The 8551-nt window shown below is 29.0% G+C and overlaps 1 long non-coding RNA gene across 1 annotated transcript; it reads right to left on the reverse strand.

Annotated features, from left to right (window-relative positions):
- Positions 1 to 6669: 6669 nt before the first annotated feature.
- Positions 6670 to 8235, reverse strand: LOC149989758 (uncharacterized). Its single transcript, XR_016501881.1, has 2 exons — positions 7773 to 8235; positions 6670 to 7539 (listed from the first exon to the last, which is right to left on the reverse strand). It is a non-coding gene; the product is annotated as an uncharacterized LOC149989758 (long non-coding RNA).
- Between the last annotated feature and the right edge of the window lie 316 nt (positions 8236 to 8551).

Genomic DNA, 8551 nt, shown 5'->3' on the forward strand with positions numbered 1-8551 from the left:
ATGTTTGAGGATCAGGTAAGTTGAGTATTAATTTTTTTATCTCATATTGTAATCCATAGAGAAATTGGCTAATAAGTGTAGTATCATCCCACTTGATATCAGTTGCAAGTTGTCAAAATTGTGAAGCATATAACGTTACTAATCGATTACCTTGTCGTAAAATACAGATCTTATTGGTTGCAACATGAATTGCATCATGTTCTCCATATATGGATCGAAACTCCACCAAAAAAGCCTCTAGATTATCTAATATTGGATCTCGTCGTTCAAGAAAAGATGAAAACCACGATAGTACTAAACCTAAAAGAAGCGTGCTAATGAATCTAACTTGCGATCATAGAGTTGGATAGCTTTGGGGTTGAAGTTCAATCACAAATTGTACTTGATTGATAAATCCTCGAAACTTAGATCTGGTGCCATCAAACTTCTCGGGTAGGGCAATTCTTGGTTCTCTAACATTTGAAGGGCGTTCCACCATAGGAAAAAGGACATGGTTTGGTATAGATGTTGAAGCAGCTCCAACTATTTCTATATCTTTACTTCCTGCCAATCTTGTTACTCCTTGTGGTGGTAAATTGAGTTGATGCATCGCAAGCATTATCTCCCTCAATTGCTCTTGCATTTGTGCCATTGCACTCTTCATTTCAAGAAGTTCTGCCATGATAGTACTTAGAAGAGAGAAGATATCTAATATCGCTCAAGACAAATAGAAGAGAGGACTTGAGAACAAAAAAAATACTAAAGATAATATTAGTTTAGAAGAGGGTAATCCGCAACTTCTAATATGCTTATATCTAATCAAGAAAAAGAGGTAATCCACTCTTAATCAAGATTAGACAAAGCTTTGATATTGTAGGTGTACTCTTATCAATCTGTCAAGGACAAGAACTCGATGAAAAAATAATTCAGACAAGTGAGCCTTCACTCAAAGAGAGGTAACAAAATATATATAAACAAGGATGTATATTGAAAGAGAAACTGAAATGGCTATTGCTAAAAGACATGAAAACTAAAGATCCTTGAAACTAGACTAGAAGCAAGAAAGGAGTTGACAAGAGTGAAGAAGCCTTCACTCTTGTCTCTATATATACTATCTAACTAGGGGCTACGTGGCGACATTCTATAGGACCTCCAATATGTGTTGACTTTGTAGGACACATGCCTTGACTTACAAGGCAAGTTTTTCTACGTGTGGGCCACATAGTTAGCTTGATCTTTAAGCTAACAACATGTGTGGCACATGGCCAACTTATTGATCACGTTTCTAATCCAAAAAGTCAATTAAAGATACCTATGAAGTCAAAGCAACATCTATGAAGCTTCTAAGAAGCTTCCATATTAAATACTATAGAATTAACTTACTTTTATCTACTTTTACTTACTTCTACCTATTTGTATATATAATTACTAGCTTATATGATTATGTCCGTGACATTATCACATGCAATGGCTTGAGTAATAAATTCTTTCAAAGATTTTACCTTTGGTATTGTTAGTAATAAGTCTTTGACATTATCCTTCAATTCATATTAAAATTGATTGATAAAAGCTTTGTCATTCTAGTCCTTGTTTGCAAGCAAGGTTTTGGAATTTAAAAGCATATATGGTAGCTAACTGTGATCTTTGCCATAAAGATAAGAGTTTAGTCTCTATTATTCTTTTTTGATCACTTTTTGCAAATGTGAGCATAAATACTTCTAAGAATGAATTCAAATCATAAAAGAGTCACAAATCTTTTTTTATTAAAATTTCAAACTAAGAGAGAGTACTTCTTGATAAAAGTAGACCTATGAATCCAATTTGAATAAATCCATTGGAGTATTGGAAAGGATGCAATCTTAAATAGAGCTTGACTTGTTAGAAAAAGTTTTGAAATTTTGATCTTGTTCCATCAAACTTCTCAAGCATATTAATTCTTATTCCTATTATACTTATAGAAGCAAAAATTCTTGGATTTGGTTATAAGGTCGATGTACATGCTTCCTTCAATTATACAATTTCTTGCCATAGACTCTAAACTTGTTCCATAGGTATAGGCATAGTACTTCTATGATTTATATTAAAAATATGTGAGATTTCTACTCTTAGAGTATTAACAAGTTCATAAAGATCTGCAATAGTTGTAAATTTATTCTCACTTCTACTAAGAGTAGCATCCATAATCTTTCCTTCTATACACAACTCAAACAAATTCAAAAAATTAAATTAGAAGAGGGTCTCTACAACTTCTAATAAAAATTTCTACAAAGAGGAATAATCTACTATCTTTAAAAAAAAGATCAATGTTTGAAAATAAGATTTTTGGATTAAAAAAGGATTATTTGTAACCTTAAAAATATAATAATAGCAATAGGATAAATCACTCACTTCTAAAAAAAGACATAAATAATAAGTTAGCACTCTTATCTAAATTATCAAAGATATGAATCTTGAAGAAAAAAAATCTTCAATACACTCTTGTGTCACTAAAGAAAACTAAAAATTCACTCAAAGATGATATAAGATTAAATTATAATGGCTATTGCAAAAAATATGAAGACTAAAAAGTATTGAAACAAGATTAAGGATTAGGAAGGCATTGACAAGAAAAAGAAGGCTTCATTCTTGCTTCTATATATACTTTCTAACTAGAAGCTATATTTCAAAATTCTATAGGACCTGTAATATAAGTTGACTTTGCTAGCCACATGTATTAACTTGCAAGGCGAGTTATCTATATATATATATCTATATATATATATATCACATAGTTAGCTTGTTCTACAAGCTATCAATACATGGTTAACTTGTTGATTAAGTTTCTAATCTACAAACATATCTAAAATCAAAATCATATCTATGAAGCTTTTAGAAAGCTAATTTAAAAGACTTTATAAAATTAATATATATTTATCTATTTCTACCTAATGTAACTATTGAGATAAATGTATATGTTTATGGCAATTTCTTCTATTGCTTCTTGATTTATACTATGCTTCTATTGTTGTTGTTGCAATTATTGGTTATCTCTTGTAATTCTATTAAATAGCTCCCACTCCAAAAAAGAATATATACTTTATTTTTGTCCTTTGATATTTACACTTCTATTTCAATCTACATCATAATATCCATGCAAAGTAATTTTTATCACCTCTAAGGCTTAATTTGAAATATAAATAGCCTTTTAAATACTTCACAAACTTTTTGATGGTTGTCCAATAGAATACTGTAGCCTTTGGTATGTATTGACTCACAAAATTTATTACATATGCAAGATCCACCTTTGTGCCAATCATTGCATATGTAAGTGAATCCATTGCTGCTTTGTATAGAACACCTTACATTTGATCTTCAATTTTAATAAATTCTTTATTCATGAGCTTTATCAACTTCAAATTAACTTCCAAAGGTACTCCAATAGGCTTATACTCTTCTATATTAAATCATTTTAATATCTCTTTAGTGTACTTGCTTTTGCTCATTGTAATGAACTTTTTAGCACAATCTCTTACAAATTCCATTTCTAAACAATAGTGAATCTCTTCCAAATTACTCATCTCATACTCTTGTTTTAATTCTTTTTTCAATCAATCTATCATCTTTAAGATATTGATTAAGTTAATAAAATTATCAACATAAAGGATTATAATCAATATGAACTGATTTTATTCTATTATATATATAGAATATTTAATCTTACTTCTTAAAAATCTTTTATTCACAAAAAATGTATTAATATATTGGTACTATATTCTTAATGATTATTTAAGCCTATATAAGGATTGCTTCAAATTATAAATAAGATGTTTTTTACCTTCTTCATCAAATCTTTAACTAATTAAAGGTTGATTTGGTAGAAGTTAAGTTAATTTTCTTGTTCCATTATACATAAATAAATTATATATTTTTTTTAAAGCAATCTCTTATTGCATAGCATCTATGGATTTTATTGTATCATATAAATTCAATGGATTAGTAAAAAATATAACATTAGCATATTATTTAATTACTTAAAAAATTATATAATTCTTATATTATTCACCAAGTTATTTTCTATTTCTCAAATAATATCTCATTTCATTTCATAAAGATTCATCTTCATGCATCCCAAGGTCTCTTCTAAGCTTGTCTTTTCTTAAAGTTGGCTTCTTTACATTTAGTGGTTGATATTTCTTATTATAATCATCTTCAAAATCTTAGTTGTCTTCATTTTTGATTCTAACAATTATAGCTATATTTTAATCTATCTTTATTGACTTTCTATATTAATTTATATTTCTACTATCTTTTTCTTCTTTCTTTGTTGGAATTATATATTTATCCATAAATACATCATTATTTTAATTTAGATAGGTCTTCACGTATTCATAAGTACTATTATTTTCTAAAAATTCTATATCTTGATTCTAAATGATCTTCTTGGTTTCTAAACTTATTGGCTTATATATCTTAGTATCTTTATAATATCCAACAAACACATATTTTGTACCTTTTGCATCAAGTTTGGACTTCATACAATTGAGTAATTTTGCATAAGTAATATATTAAAAAATATTCATGTATGAAATACAAGGTTTTTTTTCTACTCCAAGCTTCTTGAAGAATCATTTATTTGAGTGCAATTCTAGAATACATATTTCTTGTTTACACTATAGTAACAATGGCTTCTATCTAATATTCATGCCTAAAATTTTGTGTATAAAGCATATTCCTTGCCATTTCTATAAAAATAAAATTAGCTCTTTTACGAACTTCATTTTATTATGGAGTATTAAGAATAAAGGTTTGTCTTATAATATCTTGAAATTTCAAAAATTCATCAAAATACTTTGATATATATCCATCAAAAGGAGATTCTTCTTCATCTTTGGTACATGTAAAACTTCCTTCAAGTTTTTCTTAATTACAATCTCTACTATAATGGAGCCAAATTCAATAGTTTATATCATTTTATTCTCTTTCAACCAAATTTTTGTTGATGGAATTGCTTTATAAGTATCAAATAAATATTAGTATAATATCATGTACTTAGTAGCACCCAAATCTATAATCCACTTAGATATGGCAGCCATAGAAGTTCCTTCACTTACCACAAAAACATAGTTACTTACATCAAAGTTATCACAAGCATTATTTATATTTTTTTATCTCATTTTTTAACTTTGTAGAATTTTTTTATAAAATTTATTTAATTTTTTATAAATATAGTAATTTTATATATTAATTTTAAATTTAATATATTAATAAAAATAGCTTATTTTATCTTATCTTAAAAATAGAATCAAATCATTACTTTGAATCTCATTTTTTTTAATCTTGATCATTCTATGGAGAAGTCTTAATATTATATAATTTATGGTAAATTCTTTCATGTTAATAGACTTTAATGCCACAATGAAGTAGTTTTAGGATTCCAAAAGGCTCATAAGTAATGTCAATATAATATCCTTATTGTCAACTAGCTTATCAAGAACTATTAGTTAGTTTACAAGTAATATTAACTTGTTGAGATGAGCCATGAAGTCATCTCTTTCTTCTATCTTTATTGTTAAGAACTTTATTTTTTTCCATAGAATATTATTAAGGTTTTTATTTTCATAAATGTTACAAAGAGTCTTCATGCTTCCTTTGGTCTATTGCAAGTAATAATATGCAAAAAGTTGGCAGCATCAAGTTTTTTTGTATTCATTCTAAAAACATTTATTTTACAATATTTGTACTTTTTCTTTACCTTAACATCAATATTATCACTTGGAGGTTTATTAACAGTATATCAATAAAGCTCAAAATAGTTCCATTTTTTCCTTTTAATGTTAAAAGTTGTCACTTCAATATTTCTTAATAATTCTCAAGCCTTTACCTTCACTTGAAGCCATATCTAAAGAACAAGTATACCAAAAAAAATTAAGAAAAGATAAAATAGAGCTTTCAAAATCAAGAAAAAGAAGTAGCTGCCTTAAAACTCTTAAATGTCTTTTTTGTAAGTAAAGTTGTGATTTCATTCTTAAATTACTCTGAAGTGTCATAAAAAATACTCACAAAATATCTCTTATTACTATAAAAAGATATCTTAAGAAATTTAACACATAAATAAATAATATTAATATATTAATGATACAACATAGTAAAAAAATCTTTATTTAATTACATTGTTTGTATATCTATATTATATTTTATGTGCTAAAGTTATTAAAAGATTTTTTTTATGATAAAAAGATGTGATTTATAAAAATAAACGGGATTAAAGAATAGCAAAGCTTATACAAGAGGTTTAGATTGAATACAAGACTTGTGAGAAGTCTTATTAGTAAAGTTGAGAGTGATTGAAGAATGAAATCACTAATTTATTGTAAATTAAATTAAACCTCTATTAATTGAAAGTTTATTCTAATTTACAACAAATGAATTAATTATGAAAATTTTAGAGTTTTTAGCTCTTATTTAATCTAAATTAATTCACTATTAAAACTTCTTAATTCACTCAAGTAGTCAATCAACTTCTACCATTAAATCACATATAGTAAATCATTCACAAATTGCATGTAAAAAAAAATTTCCTTTCTTAACTCTTAATTTATGTTGTTTTTTGATTTTAATTTTATTTATTTTTATTTATTTTTATTTATTTATTTTTATTTTTAATTAAAATTCATTCATTAATAAAAAATCATCCATGAATAAAAATTCATCTATGAATAATCCTTCATCTACCAAAATTCATCCAAAAATTAATTCATCCAACATCCTATTGTCCAAACCCTAATTTTAATCCTAAATTATTTAAATCCTAATTTGGTTAAATCCTAATTTAATTCATCTAAATCTAATCTACTCGTGACATCACTACCCTGGGGTCATTACCAAGCTGGAAGGAGTGCCGCGCAGGTAGATGTGCTGTGAGTTGACTCCACCTCAATCTACCATGCTCCGCCACCCTTGCTTGTCCGCCTAGTTACATAGACAAGCTGTGACTGAGATTGTCCAACGTTTACCATGAGATTCCGTGCCTTGCATTCTCTCTAAGGTTATAACTCCAACACAGTCGGTGTCAATCTATAGCAACCGTATCCTTTTTCATTGACGGCTCTAACATGTCCTTGATAGTTCTAAAGTTTCTTGCAACTCCACGTAGTTGGCTGCCTCGAAGCACAATCAATATCACCAGTAGCTCTAAAGTCACAATTCTACCACAGCACTATAGGATAATAACAACCAACACACAACTCCAAATCTGTGGCCTTCTACAAAGTCACGAAGAGAAAGAAATAACAAGGACAACAATTCCGACCACCATAATTTTAACCTCCTTTGAGCAATTGAGGAAGAAAACGGAAGAATAACAATCGACGGTGCTACCACAACCTCCAATAGAACTAGAACACAACCGGCACCAAACTGCAATTATCCACACACAGAGAAAGATCACAATGCAAGAATCTCAACAATGTGATTATTTGGTACCTTGATCAAGGTTGGATTAGTGCGACCATTTACACAACGTTGAGACACCTGCCCCCAATAGACGAGGATATATATAGAATTATCTCAAATACAATGATACTGCCACCACCCCAATGGCCACCAATATGGTGTTTTGGTGAATAAAGGTGGCCAACTCAGATTGACAACATAAGGATTAATCAATTAGTGTTCAATAATACTGGAAATTTTTGCAACCAATCACAATGAACAAAAAATAAACACACTATGGCATTCTTAGAGTTGGCAATGCATCTAGTGACATGGAAATCAACACTTGTTACAAAGAAATACTGAGCACAATTGTCGCCTACCATAAGAGGAACAAACCGTATGTCACAAAATGGATGATGACTGCTCTAGGTGGCAACATCAATCGCTTTAGGATAATCGCCATAAGAGCTTCACTAACTCATTGACCGACAGGATCCACCTTACAGACCTTCTTGATAACCACTTCAATGTGTATTTTTCGCCTTCTCAATATGACACCCCATCATATACTGCGACTCCACCCCACCAAGGACCACTCAAGAAGAAAACAAATTGGTGCAGCAGGTACCGTCGCACTACACAATGCTGCAGCACTACAATCTACCACCAAGCACCAACTGCGAGGATATCGCAATCGCCTCCATAGGCGATGCAATCTCAATGGAATCATACACGCAAATTAAAATCGGTAAAAAAACCTCTTGAACAATGCCGTCGATCTTTTTGACCAGCCGCAACTACCTTCACCGAAAAGCAAATAGAAACAAAAAAAAAAAAAAAAAAAAAAAACAAGAGGAAAGAAGGCGATCGAGGTCCAGAACTACCCCTAATCCCATCTGACTCTATCCTAAAATCCGGCCGACATTCATCCCGCCGAAAAGATTATATTTTTTCTTTACCCTGTTTTCTTTTTGCTATATTTTTCTTTGCTTTCCTCTTTTCTCCTCTTCTTCTTTTTCCTTCTTTCCTTTTCTTCTTCTCTTTTTCCCTTCTTCTCTTCATTATTTTTTCTTTTTTTTTTCTAATCTTTTGATTTTTATCTTTTAATTTAATATGTATGTATATATATATATATATATATATATATATTAAGAACTAC

The sequence above is a fragment of the Physcomitrium patens genome, chromosome 2 (genome assembly GCF_059467195.1).
Source record: "Physcomitrium patens ecotype Gransden chromosome 2, ASM5946719v1, whole genome shotgun sequence".
Classification (NCBI taxonomy): domain Eukaryota; kingdom Viridiplantae; phylum Streptophyta; class Bryopsida; order Funariales; family Funariaceae; genus Physcomitrium; species Physcomitrium patens.